General features: G+C 43.7%; 3 non-coding genes across 3 annotated transcripts; all 3 read right to left on the bottom strand.

The window, feature by feature from the left end:
• Positions 1–1,963: 1,963 nt before the first annotated feature.
• On the bottom strand, positions 1,964–2,102 carry LOC138231457 (U4 spliceosomal RNA). Its single transcript, XR_011186708.1, has one exon. It is a non-coding gene; the product is annotated as a U4 spliceosomal RNA (small nuclear RNA).
• A 1,376-nt stretch (positions 2,103–3,478) lies between these two features.
• On the bottom strand, positions 3,479–3,552 carry trnat-agu (transfer RNA threonine (anticodon AGU)). Its single transcript has one exon. It is a non-coding gene; the product is annotated as a tRNA-Thr (tRNA).
• A 1,559-nt stretch (positions 3,553–5,111) lies between these two features.
• trnav-cac (transfer RNA valine (anticodon CAC)) lies at positions 5,112–5,184 on the bottom strand. The gene has a single exon. It is a non-coding gene; the product is annotated as a tRNA-Val (tRNA).
• Between the last annotated feature and the right edge of the window lie 12,227 nt (positions 5,185–17,411).

Genomic DNA, 17,411 nt, shown 5'->3' with positions numbered 1-17,411 from the left:
TTTCTAAGATCTCACACAATTGGCCATATTCCCCTCCGAGATGTCAGCGTCCAAAAACTGGAAGATTTCTTTGCACCCCAGAACAATAGGCAGACCCCTGTGGGCATTTTAACATCAGCCCAAACAAGGAAGGTGTGGAAACACACATCCTCTAAGTTTCTGTGCAACATTCACAGAGATTTAGCCTGGAGTGTCGTCCACCAGTGCTTACCGGTACGAACTTCCTTGTACCGTATGGTCCTCACACCCAGCCCTCGCTGCGTTAGGGTGGGCTGCAGCGAGGAGGAGACTGTGACCCATCTCCTGTGGTCTTGCTTTTTTGCTAAGGCCTTCTGGGCACAGTTTGAAGATTGGTTGCAGGCTCTCTCGCCCCAATTTACCCTGACCGCTGCTTTCGTCATATACGGCATCTCTTTGACACGGCCCAGATCCTGTCAAACACGTCAGGAGGAAGTTTGACAGGATCTGGGCCGTGGTGAACAGTGGGAAAGACGCCCTGTGGAGAGTGAGGAACATGGGGCTGTTCAAAGGCATCAAGATCCCAGCCAAGGCTGCAGGTAGCCTGGCCCTGTTCATCACCCGAGAGAACTATTACCTCAGAGATCTGTGGAGAGAAGGGAGGGAGGAAGCAGAAAATCTGTGGGAAATAGAGGGCATAGGTCAATATCTCAAGAAACTGTGAAAAACACTATCATGTTTAAGTAAAGAATGTGATTTGCTTCAGAAAAAAGAAATTGTTGCTATGTAACTCGTACCGTGTCAAAATGTAATAAGATGTGATCATATATACTGTTTTAAGTATGTATATTAATGTAAAGCATTTGTGATGCCCTGTATTTTATTGTGAAAAGGAAATAAAAGTTCTTAAAAATCGAAATCGCTGGAGGAAACAGTCCATCTGGCCATGAAACTCATTTGAACGTCTAGCTACAGCAACTAACAATATCATGATTTATTCAGGATGTGTGGAATCAGCACGTCCCGGAGACAGCTTCCGAAATCGTGAGCATTCTCTGGTGGTGTCCTGCAGGGCACCTGTGGCCGTGCATTGGTGGTATAGTGTTGAGCATAGCTGCCTTCCAAGCAGTTGACCTGGGTTCGATTCCTGGCCAACGCAGTGGCAATTGGTTTCAAATGCTGTCATGAGCCTTGGATTATGACTAGCAAAGCGAAGCCTTTTGAAAGAGCTAAAGCACTGCAAAACGGAATTGAAGGAGAATCTTACAGGGGATTCTGAGCGGTGTCTGCATACACGCAGTCCGATACGGGTGCTGAAAGCTTGAGCTACTCTCAATGTCAAGCTGCCTTATCCCGGAGTAAATCTGTTACATTGAAGGAATGCTTCTCGCAGGTTCAAAAGGGACCCTTGTTAATTGGAGAAATCAATGATTTCTAATGAATTCTGTATGTGTTAAAAGACAGCTATACACAGAAAACATGCAGGACACTGCCCATGATGTTTCCCGAGCCGAAACACAGTGCGTTTTTCCAAGCCATCTGACAAAGCTCGCCCACTGAAAACTGCAGCAGATCGTGTAAAGACCTTCAACTTTGTAACTACTGCACGCACAGGAAGCACAATAAATTCCTCTTTTCAAACTGTCAAAGGTTTGCTTTGCAAACGCTGCAGGACATCGCACAATCTCTTTTGAACGGGGACAAACGATTTCTTATGGGGCGCAGTAAGTACAGACGTTTAAAAAGCTCCACTCATGCCGACGATGCAGCATGAAGAAGCGCAACCTAACGTTTGACAGACAAAAGCCGGGCGCCGCTACGAGCAATATGAAATCAAACTGACAGCACACGGCGTTTCGCGCTGACTCAAAAGTGATCTCGACAGACGCTGTTCTCTGCATAACGCTGAAAGAGATAAAGAGCGTTTCTGTTGAGACGTAACAAGCTCGTTTCTTTCTACCATGATGTCACCATGACAAAATCTGTCTTTAAACACCTTGCTCAGTCTCTGACGAGACTGTCAAAAATTGCTTTCGCCGATTGTATTGCAAACCAGCGGAAGCGGGGTATTGGGAAAAGTTTTCAACTAGCAACAATCGTGCGTGCTAATTAGAACAGCAACGCTGAGCTCTCAGCACCGTACTGAGCCCAGGTGTTATTCTAAAGCTGTCAGGTGCAGTTCATTTATATGAAGGAAATCTCTTACTGGGTACGATTACAATGCAGTAAGTAGCACAGGCTACTTGGGGAATAGCCCGATGTGTTTTAAAACGACCCGAGCCAGGTAGGAGTCGAACCTACAATCTCCTAATCCGTAGTCAGATGCATTATGCATTGCGCCACTGTCCCTGGTGTGACACTACAGGACTGTAACCCAGTGATCTCAGCCCTGCAACTAGTAAAATATTACCCCCGGTCCATTCTTTTCCAAAAGTGAGAAACACCTGTTTTCTACATTTTGTCTGTTTTAAAACCATATCTCTTTAAACCAAACCAAGAGTTTGTCTTTTGCACTGATATTCTGATTCATTTCGATTTCAAAGAAAAAAAAGCATTACCTTCCAAAGCATCATAAAATTGTCCCTTCTTCCAGACTCTACTTCTCTCTTGTAGTAGTACAGTAGACCTTTCCAGGTGAGCAGATCACAGAGTCCGAAATGAGCTTCCTCCATCAAGCAAAGTACCTGAACATGACTCTGTCTTCATAAAAGCGCCCCTGTAATAAAGAAATTAAATCCGAAATCAAGAGGGCAGTTGCCTACTGAAGTTCAAGAAGTCATCAATTTTAACCTAGCAACACATTAAAGGCTGCATCTATACAAGTACGATTCTAGAAATGCTCACCAGATTACGTTTTAAGAAGGAACTGCGCCTCAGGTTCCGCCGAGATCTTAACTCGGATGGCAGGATTCAGAGTCCGGAGTGCGGACTGATGGCGCACGGAGGGTCCACATACTGTGGATCCCTCAGTGATCTTCCGCGTATTCAAACCGCCAGCATGTGACTCCCCTGTCCCCGTGACCTCATTGCTCTGCTCTCTCCTCTGTGCAGCCGAGCCCGACTCATGGTAAAGTGGAAAAAAATATGCCCTCAACGTGAGATTTACTCTGGACGAGGATAGATGTTACCTTTTTATCGTTGAATAGGATGTATGTGATGTGGCGACTAGGTTCAATTTTGTATCCTCTTTAAAAGATTAAGGACTGGGGTGAGCGTGATTTACCACCCTTTCAGCTAAGGACCCGACATGCGCACCGTTTAAGCTGCATAGACTCGGTCGATTAACTCTTCTCCATTAGCAGGGTTAAGGTTAAAGAAAAAAAACATTGCTGACTTCTTTTTTTTTTGCCAGCCGCTAGCGCTGATTAGCAAGGTTTGTATTTCATGTTTTGCAAGTTGCATCCATTTTAAGAAAAACAAGTCGCGTTAAAGACAGGAAATGAATACTTGCATTTAATTAAGTCTAGCCGTAGGCGGTTGTCCATAATGACCAGTACTGTTCGAGAAGACAGAACAAAGAAGGCACCGCTGGGATTCGGACCCAGGATCTCCTGTTTACTAGACAGGCGCTTTAACCAACTAAGCCACGGCGCCCCAGGAGTGTTGTCCTTTTGCAGCCACTTGGACACACCTTTAGAAAAACATTTTGTTAACAGGCATTCTGCCTCAGCCTAAACACCTATAGCTTGCAAAGTGCATGCTATTAGACAGGCACCTCTGCAAGACCTTAAGAGTCTCTTAAACTAGTGATAGTAAGGTGTTCCCAACGGGTGATGTTCGGCTTTCAAATCATCTCTCCGTGGAAGCGCCGAGATGCAGCTGTTTAAGGCTTAGAAGCAGCTGACTGTTTCACTACCTAGCTGATCACTGTCAGTCAGGGAGCTCAGAGGTGAAAAGCCTGTCTGAGAGACAATTCGCCGTCGATCAGTTCAATATGTTCCGTACCAGCTCGGCGCACCTGAGATCATCTTGGTAGCCGTGTAGCTCATATAGGTGAGAGCGTGTGTGTGTACCACCGTGATTGGATGCCGGCCCTTCTCAGGTCACAGTAAACCTTCTGCTCAAAAAAAGTGAGGTTTTATTTAATCTCTGACCAAGGGAAACGTTTCATTTTTTCAAAGAAATGTTTGTTAAAAAATAAAGTCATAGTTCAATGGGATTCAATCATAGACCGTGTGATATGGAAGTCAGGAACCTAACCCACAGCACCACCAGCTGAGTGCTGAAAAAGCACTACAGAAACATTATCGACAGACAATGTACAGCGTGTACTATTCTTGTGTTGCGGTACATGAATATAATTATATCGTTATTAATTTCTAATTTATAACTTTATTAACTTTATAAATTTATAAATTAACTTTATAAATTTATTAACGTTATTAATTAATTTCACGACGCACAGACAGGGCGCGGGGAGCCGCCGCCTGCAAACACAGCTCCAGGCAGGATTCCACTCCGCAGGAGCCGCAGAGCAGAGGAGATGGGGGCAGCTTAGCTCCTGTGCAGAGACCTGAGCTGCTGTTGCTGCAGACACTGTCTTTTCTGCACTCGGGGTAGGAGTGAATGTTGAGTTGCCCTTAGAAATGAAGCAGAGCACTTCAACGGCACGGGTGTGTGTGTGTGCGCCCTGGTGATTCTGGGAGACAGATTGAACCTGGGCTAAAAGAGAGGGGGCTTAGCCCTCTTCCATTTGCTAGTTCAAAGTTGTACAACCCATTTGTATCTGCTAGGCGGCGCAGTCGTCGTGCACAAAGAACGCTTTGAAAAGCGTCAAAGGCAAGTCATTCCGAGTTGGTCGTTTGTGTTTTCCGTTCAGACGCGAAATGCTGAAATGATCTCTCGGCTCCTCGGTTGTCATTTCTGCTCCTTAAAGGAATCACAGCACCCGTCGGCTTCCAGCATGGTGGGTCGGGACACAATGCCGGGGGTCGGAGAGAGCGATGTCTTCCTCGTTAGTATAGGACCTGTCACCTGTCCCCACCTGTCACGCGGGAGACCGGGGTACATCAGGACGCGCATTGAAGTGAAAGCAGGATGCGCTGCGACATGCACTGTGCAGATCCCGCCACACTAAGGGGTGAGTGGGTCTGTTCGATCACAGCGCTAGGCGAATCCCCAATCCCCTTTTGTGCGTGGCGACAAAATAAGTCTGTTTCCGCCCGGTTTCGAACCGGGGACCTTTCGCGTGTGAGGCAAACGTGATAACCACTACACTACGGAAACGGTGGTAAGATATGCCCAGCGGCCCAGCGTTGAGCTTCGCCATTGCGATTCAGCTGCTTCCAGTGCCTTTATTGGAGTGCGCTGATGGACCGTGCTCTCTCTCCAGAGACCAGCACGCCTGTCATGGACGGAGCAGGAAAGGCGCTGCCACATTCTACAGCCCTCTCCACGCAATCGACGAAATCTGGCTACTGAAGTGGAGAAAATCGCCTCTCCAGAAAGTGCAAATATCATCTTGGAGAGTATAAATCCTATTGCCGAAGGTCAGCTCTGTCTACCAGAGTGACCCTCCCACCTCCTGCAGCGATGGTCAGCTCGTCTCACACGCGAGAAGTTTTGGCTGGAAACAAGCGCCCCCTCTTCTCGCACGTTTTGCACGTTCGAGAAGGATCTTCTTCACATTCGCCCATGCAGTTCCCAGTCTTGTGGACGAGGACAAAAAGAACACACAAGGGCTCATCCAGGAGTTGAACCCAGGACCTCCCACACCCTAAGCGAGACTCATACCCCTAAACCAATGAGCCACGGCAGCACTTTCCATTTTATTCTGTCAGCGAGCTTGAGGACGGGGGAGAGGCGTCATTCGCTCGTCCAGTCAGACCTTCATCAATAAGTCAAGAAAGCTGCAATTACACGACTGCCTTGCAGACGAAGGGCAGTGAACTGCACCCGGTAAGAGGGGAACAAGCGGCACTAGGTGACACCGAGGCATAACCCCAGCGAGGGGGGTTAGCTTGCATGGTACAGCGCTCGCTTTGCATGCGAGAGATAACGGGATCATTTCCCACGTCCTCCAGGTGTGTGTGCTTAGAGCTTGATGTGCCGAAAGGTGTCCTTTAGCCTGTGGTCACGCCTTGCATGGAGAGCGTCATGCAGCTGTCAATCATTTTGCAGCCACGCCCCCTCTTCATCTTCTCTCTGCCTTAAGCGTCTCCGCCACTCTCTCTTGACATTTCATGTCAGCATGTCAGAAGTCCGAGTGACGTTTTTAATGGCTGAGTGAGGGCACGATGCTGAAGCAGAGAGGCCACTTCAGCCAGAGAGACTTGTGCTAGGTGAGATCTGAAAAACGGACTCGCAACAGAAACAGACCAAAAAAGTATCGGTGAGATCAAAAGGCAAATGCAACATCCAGCAGAGGGCGTCTAAAGATTAGGGAACGGGCGACTGAAATCCATATGAGGCAAACTTTCCAGCTGTGTACTGCAGCTGGCCTCGTTGGCGTAGTTGGTAGCGCGTCAGTCTCATTGTCTGAAGGTCCTGAGTTTGATCCTCACACGGGGCAGGGCTGCTTCCTCTCTTGCTCTTTTCAAACACTTGCGGCAACTGTTCGCTCATAACCACGTCTGGAATGCGTGACCTTTACACGGGGGAGAAGCAACGCCGCATCCCTTTTCTAAAGAACATTCACATTCAGAAATAAGTCAAGAAATTTGCCATTACTTTAGCTCGCGCTGCTGTCAGCCTGCCCATGTTGCCAAAGAAAGATTCACTCGGCGTCAACATGACAGAACAGCGATCACTTGAAAACACTGTTCCACACTCCGTAAGCAAGAACTTCAGTGTTTGCAGTCACCCGATATGCCGATAGTCAAAGGAGTACGAAACATGAAGCGTCAAAAGACAAGATGAGTTGATGGAAAGAGCCTTGAATTGATGAGCACAAAAGTTCAGCTCGTACAATAGGCAACGAAGGTCCCGGCGTCATCATCGCACTTGAAAGGACTGCCTTGCAGACTAAGGGCAGTGGGAGGTTGCTGTTTTCAGATGGAGGCATTGGGATGGTGGGCCGAGATCTATTCTTCTTAAGGAATTCTTCATCGTGAAAGATCGGTCCACAGGTCATCCAAAGAACTTACAAATTTTTTGGACTCAGGGAATCACGTGCTTCCGGAAGGGAGTGAAGTGCTCAAACACATGACATGCCCCCTTGATCTCACATGCACAATTCTGCTGCAACATGCACAGCTACCGTCCACACCAGGCAGTGGGGCTTCAGCAGAATTTGCTACGCCACCTGCAATAACATATCCAGCTGCACACATATACATGGCCCCTCTGTCCTTTTCAGGATCTCAAAAAAAAGCATAGCATGGTTTTCCTGCAACCTGATTGACCGCATCTCCCTCAGAATGTGCCCCGTTGCATTCATTGCTGAAGCAGGACGGAGGCTAACGGACATGCCAGAACAGTTAGGCTCAGCGATCTCTCCAAAATATTGTGGTTGTAGTGGAAGAAATATGGTTTAAATTGTACCTTGGTATTTCAAACTCTCTCTAGAATGTTATCCTTTTCTATTTTATTTTGACAGGAACTGGCTAATGACACTAGATGAAAAGAGAAGAAAGAAAACACAACGTTTCGGCCGTGGAGCCTTCTTCAGGTGTGAGGGCTCCACGGCTGAAATGTTGTGTTTTCTTTCTTCTCTTTTAAGCATGGAATAGACCTATTACTTGTTCCTTTGCAGCCTACGCATGCTGACACAGCTCCCCACCTGAACTGCTTATGATGCCTGGTAGTTTGTGGTACTTGGGTATTGTCTTATGTTTGCTCAAACTGCATATGTGTGATTGCATATTTTTGGGTATTTTCATATGTCAATATTTAATTCACTGACATTCCTGTATGCTTGGAAGAAAGGTAGATTGGATTTGGCACAGGACGCCTGCCCATATTTGTTGATCATTGTTGGGCTGGAAAAACAATGATAAAAAGTGTATGAAAAAAGCTCTCTCCAATATTTCCCTTCTCTTCGCCATGGTTACACTGCCTGTTCTTTCCGTCTTTTGTCCTTCTACAAAGATTCCAGGGCTCTTTTTCCACCATAATATCAGAAGCCAAAAAATAACCATCTAATGTGTAAACAGCATTTGTAATGTTGGTAGCTGGAAGAGGTTAAGTATGTTTGCAAGACCTAGTTGATTACACCAGACTTACTTTGTTGTTGTCAGTTTTTTTTTTCTCTTTTAAAGGCTGTAGGTGGGGTGTGATGGACTGTACCACTATCATAGAAGATTTTTTCAGGACACATCGCAGTTCCATAGTAGAATTTATCAATAGTAGAATTCCATAGGACATTATTTACCAACATATTACCCAGTGTGAGACTCTGCCAGTAAACCTCAGAGCATTGAGTTCTCCACTGATAAAGATGGCTGTCTGAAGTCATGAAATCCACTGCTGGGATGCCTGAGAGACAGTAATTGAATCTTGGCTGGAATTAGGCTTTCTATTAGTGTTGATCTTTGGGAATTATGTGGTAAAAAGGGAAAACTCCTTTACTTTAGTCACTTTGAATGTTCAAATGTACAGAACCTGCAAAACTAAGCAATGAAAAAAATCCATCACCACTCTCATGATAGCATAACTCATAGTCTCTGCTGTTGTGTAACAATACACACTTTCAATTTTCTTATCGCCTGTCTCCAGAGAGAATCTTGTTAGTGCTGATGACCTTGAATTAGACCTTGTTGACTCTGTAAAACAATCTTCCTCTGCTTAGAATTTCACTCAGATTGATTATGTTCTCAGATTATTCCTGGCAGGACTGAGTTTCCAGGAAATGAAAAGTGAAAGAAAAAGTACAGAAGATCAGCCCTTGAATATACAACATTGTGCAGTGAGATTGTTAAATGTATTAGCTGCTATCCCGTGCTAGAGCCTGTCGTGGTAAGCAGTGGATGACAGGATCTAGCATAGATACTAATGAAACACTGTTAATGAAAGATAAAACACTTGAGTCTTATTTTAGTTTTCCATTTCCCTTTCATTTGTGATGTACTGTACAACAGGCCACAGAACATGCACAAAAACAGATATGCACACATTCACACCAGGCAATGACAGTCTGCCCAGTCAGAATCTGAGCTGAGGTATCAGAATTCTGAATTCCCTGAATTCTGTCATGGATCATCCACAATAAGGGCAATGTTTGAACACGAGGATCCCCAGGAGAGAGCCTAGTAACACAAATCTTGGAGCAAAAGCAGATGATTAACTTCATAGTTTGTGTGGTTGAGCCAAAGTTGAGCATGAGGATATGTGAGTCACCATTCTTAGAAATGGATCCAACTTCAGACAGGCGTCAAAAGTAAGAGTATACAGTGCTGGGGCAATGACACTTCAATGATCAGAAGGATAACAAGAGTTTTAATGCATTGAAATTGATTTTCTGGTGATGCACACTGTCATGGAACTATTAATTTTTTAAGGATCACTTACTGACGTCAGACAGCTGCCAATTCTCCAGACTGGAAGGATGAACAGTTTATCCCCCTAGGTACCATATTTCCATATTTCGAAGCATTGGAATAATACATGTCATACAGCAACATAAAAACAGGAAGACAAGTATCACAGCCCCTATAATCGGTGTTAGTAACTTAAAAGAAAAACATTCCCCCTGGCCCAAACAGTGATTCTAACCAGGAGAGAAAAGCCAGTGTATCTTTTATGCCTCTCTCTTTATTCACCTTGTCTTTTAGTTCTTTCAAATGCTGAATAGCGAGCGTAATATTTCCGTAATCATCGTCATTAGCTGGAATATATGTACAACAGGAGTCTCCTACTAAAGCATAGACTCCTCCAGATGCTGCATTTTGAAGGTCCAGCACGAACCTGTTCTGAAGTACCATTAATCTAACTCCCCTTAATTCTTGTTTGATAGCGTCTAAGCCTTCTAACGTGATATTAATAAAAGAGTACATTTCATAAAAAGTCGCATGGGTGAGGCTGTAGAATGAGGCATTAAAGCACATATATAACAAGATGCATTAAATTTCTTTAACTTTACAGTATGATTTATAAATTTATACCACAAATTACTCATATCCCCCTCATTATCAGTTTCATTCAGCCAGTTTGTATACAAAGAGGCTTCGTGTTTAGATTCTTCCTCTTTTGGGGTGGTGACAGGCTTCTACATAAAAAGGAAAAAGGCTGTGCACATCAGTCCCACGCAGGTTATCCCCATCTGTCCTTGTGGAGACATCACTCCTGCGCTTTGCTCAGTTCGTTTGTGACCTTTTTACAGTGGGAAGCATGAATCCAGGGCACCATTTCTGTGACCTTCACAGCAGTGGCAGTGGTCAGCAGCACCTGGTACAGCCCCCTCCACCTGAGTGAACACCATTTCTTTTTCCTGAAGTCTTTCACCAGAATCCAGTCTCCTTATTCACTCATTAGTTCTTACAGCACAGGTAAATCCCTGTGGGCTGGAGCCCAGTATAATCTTAGGCTTTTTTGGTCAACATTGGTCAACAGATTGGTCAACAACTGGGTAATAACTCTTAGAAAAATCTACACATTGTTCCCCTGCCTCAGCTGTGACGTTTTGCAGAACAATTCTAGCTGAAGTTGTAAAATTTCTCTTTGTTCCGTTCCTGCAAAACATCTTATTATGAGCAAACAAACCACAATAATCATTTGCATCTAGGGGAATCACTCCCAAGGGTAACCCCCCTTAAAGCTATATTGTTCTACCCATCAGGTTCTGCCACTAGATAAGAGAACCTTTCCCATGAAATCATTTTTTGACCTTCATGATCCCTTCAGGGTGTACAATTAGCACAGAAGCAGCAGCTTTAGTCCACATGTTTTTCAAACAGGATATTAACGATATGATCATAACGAATAATACCAGACCCACAAATATGTATTGAACCAGAGACCCTCTCCATGTTCCTAGCACAGACTGTAGCCATGTACCAATGCCCCAATCATCTGGATTATAATTATGATATATATTTTTCTTCATCATAGATGTGCTTTGCTAAGTCCTAGCAACCTACAATACTACAATAGAGAATTAGCAAATTCAACAATCCATTCCTCCAGCTAAATTCATCCCTCCAGGAAGTTTCATTGATTGGCCCGTGATGATATCAAACAGGCTGTTACACAGTTCTGTTTGATCCAGCCCGCATCCCATGGCGTTCCTTCAGTCTGATGTCTAGTCGATCTTTCAGAGATCTGTTCCTTCATTCCACTGTTCCAGCAGACTGAGGGTGATCTCAGTCCATCTCACTCCGAACAATGCAGCCACAGCCTGACACACCTTCCCTGTGAAGTGTGTTCCTTGATCATAATACAAGGGGCAGGGCAGTGCCCACCGAGGGCTTATCTCTGTTATCAAGTGTTTGGTAGACACAGAGGCAGTGGCAGCAACCCACCAGGAAAACAGATTATAAGAGCCCAGGTTTCCCTTTACAATTTTCAATTTCCCAGGTTTGAAAGGTTCCTCAGTAGCAGGCCTTTTGAGCTGTTGCACCCGCACCTGAACTGTAGTTGAGTTCCTTTGATAAACATTACATCCAGATACCACATAAGTGGTTACGGCTTCAAACCCGGTTCTCACCCAGTTTTGGGTAACCGGCACACCATTTGACTCCCACCTGGGTGTCCAACAGAGTGCATTTGTCGGGCTATAAAGGGCATTAGGCTGTGAGGGCATGCAGGGCGTCTGGTGTGCTGTCAGCTCCACACCCCATCATCATGCAGCCCCACAATCTTTTCTAACCATGTCCATTTCTCTGCTTCACAGAGGTCTCAGACTACTGTTCTACAAGTATTGCTCACCTGACAGTTGCATCTGCAAAGTTGTTCCCTCGAGTTACTGGAAACATTTCTTTATTATGTGATTTACACATTACCACAGCTACTTCAGTCAGTAGCTGCAAAGCTTCTAACAGTTCAGAGATAAACCCAGCATTCTTAACTGGAGTCCCTGCTGTGTTGAGAAAATCCCTATTCCTCCACCACCATCCAAAATTGTGGCATGCACCAAATGTATATATAGAGTCTATATACATATGCAGCCATTCAAAACAAGCGGGGTACGCTGCGGTATAACACGGTGGGCGTGTCGCAGTATACCGCATCATACCGGACGCAAATTAGATTATGTTAATAGTATCCGGAATCACCTTGTAAAATCGCCAGGTGGAGCTAATAAAGGTTAACCTCTCCTGTACAGCATTTGAGCTGTCAGCAGAAAACGTCGGTTTTGAATCCTGATCACTGCTGAGGGACAATCTTTATTCAATTAAGAATTTAAGGTGTATACTCTTTAGACTTTAAATTTAAACAGTGTATTACAGCATGTTAATCATTAAACATTAAAAAGGCGGTATATTTTATAAAAGCAAGATTGTTCTGTTGGACAAAAGTACACAACCTACCACCTTTATCATAAATATTTTAATTATGCAGGAATATTTTATGCATCAAAGTCTTTACTGAAGATATTACTAAGAGTATTAATAATGAATGACCTTGGACAAGCTGTAAGCTCAAAGTATTACCCTGGTCCACATTCTTTGTAACCGTCTTTGTAAACGAAAATAGTTTATTTTTTCATTGACAAAAAGTAACACCACAGCATTTAGTTGATCCGATCACGCATTCATTTCTAATCATACAATGTAATTCTTGAGAATCTCCGATTCACCATGCCTTTCACATGCTCATAAACGATTTTAATTTAGGAATATAAACATATTAATGTATGTAAACTGTACTGTATATTGCTGGTCTTGGTAGTTTAAAGAAAAAATACACACCAGTATTCCATTTCTCCCTAAACATTTTAAGCATCAAAGTCTTACATGTTGTTATTTGGGAAACATTTTTACGTGCTCCTTCTGACCATATTAGGATTATATACTTTGTGAAAAGTGATAGTATTTAACCTTTTCTGTGAATTCGCTTGTTATCTAACAAATGCATACTTTTAGAATTTGATTAACAGGGAATATAATATGGAATTGCGTATCTAAACAACTTAATAATGATATAATTATAATAATGTACTGTCTGGCGGAATAAACTGAAGAGGTTAGTTAATGCGACACGGAATTATTAAGAATTATCACCTCTTTTTACACTTGAGAACAAATGAGAACATTCCACTCAGTGGGATGTTATCTCAAGCACCTGCTAATTCGTTTTACACCACTGGACGACAGGAGAATGTGACTGTACTGTATCTGTACAGAATGTATCTTTCAATCAATACAGTAATTGATTAAAATCGCAATCGTGCGTTTAATTAAATGCCTTTTTTGATTCACAATCTGAAAATGAAAACAGCGGTAAAGTCACCTTGAATTTAAAAAAAACGATTTTGGCACGCCTGTAGCATTTTCACGAAACCTCCTAAAGTTATGAGAACACTTGCTTTGTGTATAAAGTACATTGTGAATGTTTTCACAGCCTTCACTTTGTTGTTTTTATGCCATTTTTTTGACCACACACAAATATTCCTATGTCCGTATCTTCGCAAGGGAATCAGTGCGAATTTTAATACTAATTAAATGACCGCGGGCACTTTCCACCCCCGCTACATTCTCAGAGTAGAACAGACTAACCTTCTAATGAAAGACGGTCCACCTCCCACGGACAGGAAAAGTGCCCACAGGCACTTAAACTTAATATGGTCAGTAACAGTAAAGAGTAACATGGTCAGAATGTTTAGGGAGAAAGTGGAATACTGGTCTGTATTTTTTCTTTAAACTACCAATACTAGCCATATACAGTCTGTAATGTAGGGATTTCTATATGTCTTTATTTAGTGGTTACATTAGTGAAAAGGCTAAGCTTTTAGCTTCAGTAACGCGTACGCGTACGCGTACGCGTACGTATGGTGTACATGTTTGTTTTGGGTTTTGCTTGTTCACATATCTCCCCTTTTTATAAAACAACGTGGTTGAAAACTGTTCCAGAGACACTGTTGTTTCATCAGTTAAAAGTACATCATGAAATGCCTCTCCCTGTTCAATCTACTGTTAAAAAGAAAAGGAGCATAAAGCGTCTGATGGTCATAAACGATATTCATTTAGGAACAGCATCAGAGATATGTTTTTAACTGCACTGCATCGGAGAGAATACCATAGTGTGTTTTTTTTTTTTACTCCCTGGCGGAAATTGGCTTCCATAAGAATCAATATGGCTCAGAGATTAAATAAAACTTCACTCGCACCAAACAAATGTATATTTCTAATCACAACATGATCGAATTTAAGTCATTTTAATAACAATGAATAGTCACCTATGCGTTACAATATAAACATTTATATTGATTTAAATCGCGTTTAAATCGCCGTTATTTAAAACCCATAAATAAAGCTGATACTGTTTAGACTTTTAATTATTTAAAACTGTATTACAGCAGCACAATGCACAATGCAACGTAAATCGCTATCTTTGTCTTCTGTGTAATAATGTTCACCTCTCTGTCCAGCAAATTAACAATAGTAATAATAATGAACTTTATTGTATATGGCGCCTTTAAAGGTGGCTCCTCAAAGCACTTTACAGGTTAAAAACAATAACAACAATACTGTTTGACTGGGCAAACGATTTTTTTTTAAGAACTACAAAATGAGATATAATGATGTGTTCCGGTTTAGACATAAACGAAGAGCATAACACGTGGGCGGCGTAGCGGTCGGCTCTGGCTTTCCCATCTACTGTATACCGATACGCTGCATACAACCCCCCTCTCTGCGGGAGTTCTGGCTGTGGCGAATTAAACCGGTTTCACAAGTATTTTCAAAGTAGAAGGGGGCGAGATTTCCAGCAAAAGACACCTCCCCCCCTCAAAAACCAAGGAAGTACAGTACTTACTAGTTAAGAAAGCTAGACTCCTCAATGAAATCGCTTTAACATGCTAATGCTTTGGTGTAACAGTCCGGGCGTGGCCAGCTTCTAATGTCAACCTGACTATGGCGAAAGGAACCCTCCTTTCATTGGAAGACTATGAACATATTCTAGCCATAAATGAATTAATAGCAAACATGGTTTACATAAAATACATTTTTCCAAGAAAGTTTAGCCTTTGTTACTAATGAAACCACAAAATAAAGACATAAATATAGAAATCTTAATATTTTTAAAATACATGACTTTGCTAAAATTTATTTGAAAATAAAAACGATTACAAACGCCAGCGGATAGAGAGAACAGGGGAGGGATGTTGGTTTTGCATAAGGGGTGGGGCTATAGAAATGAGGTCTATTTGAGAATGTGGAGTTACATGTTCTGGCTGTTGGTGAATTATCGTTGTTGAGTATGGCGTGTTGAGGTATTGATTTTGTGTAATGCTTTATGTTGAAAATTTAGGTGGATTTTGTTTATAATAACGAGGATAAACTGGGATGGGAGGAGGATTTGGTTTTGCATAAGGGGCGGGAATATGATAATTTGAGGAATTTGAGAGAGATTCACAGAGATTCCCTCTGCTGTGACCCAGGGAACCTGCAGTCAGGTAACATTATTTCTCACAACTACCAGGTATTGAGTGAGATTGACCTGATTGTTCCTGCCTCAACGGCAGGGTTGCCAATACACCCAGTCCCCCAGAAGGGACAGGGAATGAAAGCCAAGCCGGTTTTCTTACAGCCACCAGCTCAGTTTGTCAGTCTGAGTCTGACCAACAGTGGTTCAGCCAGACTGGAGCTGGATGGGCAAGCCACCCGACTGTTAGTGCAGAACATGGAAAAGGGGGGTGTCAGAATCCCCGCCTGCACTGACATGGGCCTGGTGGGTGATGGTGAGTTCGAAGACAGTGAACTAGCTATCCCAGTGCTGGGGCAGCTCCCTGAACCCCTAGAGAGGGAAGGGGGGAGCGAGCAGGTGTCCTACACCCACGTCCAGCGAACGATTGTAAACATGCCGATAGAGGGATTCCTCAATCAGGAAGTGTGCAGGGTGGACCTGAACAGTGAGAATGGAGTAACAATCCCAGATCCCTCAGGTGCTCCAGATAACCACTAAGCCAAGGGTCAGGCATGCTCCACCGCTGCACCACCCCCTGCAGGGTTCCTAGAGCACAGGCATGAACAAATCGAAAAAGCAGATGTCCTGGAAATGGAGGAGCAGCATCAGCAGCTGCGTCAGATCTCCTCAGATTTCCAGGATGTTGGTGCCCAAGATGCCACATGGCATACTGAGAAAGAGACCATGTACATGCTGCGCCAGCTTAGAAAGGGGACAGTCACTCAGAAGGAGATGACTGGGATCAGCCACCCGAAAAGACTTTTGGGAGGACTGATTGCTGCCGCCACTGTTGTGTGTTTGCTATTTCTGGTAGGTTTGTGTGCTACTGGCACTCTCACCCTGACTGCCCCAAGAAGGCAGGTGTCAGAGGTGCCAGAGGGTAGTGACAGACTGTATCAACAGCAGCAAAAGTTGGAAAGCTTAGGGAAAACCCTACAGGCAACTTCCTATGCAACAGGGTTGAATCTTATCCCCCACCTAGTGGACATGATTGTTGGTGTTATACAGTGGGTTTATGCTTGTGTGCAACAGGCCAGAATGTTGACACAAGACCTGTTAAGGGAGCTTAGTGCCACTGTAGCCAGTCTAGCCATAGCACAAATCCTAACCCACTTGATTTCACTCTTCTCAGTAGAGGAGTATGTGACATTAAACCCATTGCTCATAGCTCACCCAGAAGGCAATCCAAGATTGAATTCGGTTCCAAATCTTGAGATGGGTATGGCTACCAAAGCTATCCATTGGCTGTGTCTAACTGATCCACCAATGAAGGGTGTAAAGCTACTAACGAGCAGAGGGAGGTTAATGAACCCCATGAAGAGCAGATGGGAAGTAAATGGCTGGTCAGCACACCACATTTAACTGTCACTATAACTTGTGACAGGCATGATACAGCTACCACAATGCAGCTACCTAACCAACAGTTTCCTGCAAGTTCCCAAGGAGGCCATAGTACAGCATGGTAACTTAACACTGTACGGTCTGCAACCAGACAACATAAGACCAAACTTGAGGTCGTGGATGCCTTCAGGTGCCACACTATTGAATTGGATAGAAATCCAAGAAACAGTAAGCCCTGAAGATGTACAGGTAGTTAGTTTGCTTTAATGGAACAAACCTCCAAACCACCCTGGCAGGTGCCCAACACAGGTGTCATGGTTCATCAGGGGGGCTGGGAACAGGAACCGGTGTTATTGTAACACTGGTGCTGGGAAGCTGGATCATGACTGACAATGTACTCTGAATGCTGTACTCTTACATCAAGATGTACTCCGGGTAGCACGAATGAGTCAAAGGTAGCATTTCAAAAGAAAGGAAGTTACCTCTTCCCCAAATATCTGCCTACAGAGGTATCAGATACTGACAGTGAACTTCCTGATTTGTAATGCCTAGACTGAGATGATGTCTCCTACCTTGTTTATACATACTCCAGATGTTATTCATCCTGTTTG

The sequence above is a fragment of the Lepisosteus oculatus genome, unplaced genomic scaffold (genome assembly GCF_040954835.1).
Source record: "Lepisosteus oculatus isolate fLepOcu1 unplaced genomic scaffold, fLepOcu1.hap2 HAP2_SCAFFOLD_60, whole genome shotgun sequence".
Taxonomy (NCBI): domain Eukaryota; kingdom Metazoa; phylum Chordata; class Actinopteri; order Semionotiformes; family Lepisosteidae; genus Lepisosteus; species Lepisosteus oculatus.
Note: the sequence above shows the minus strand (reverse complement) of the source record. Positions and strands in the feature narration are given on the sequence as shown.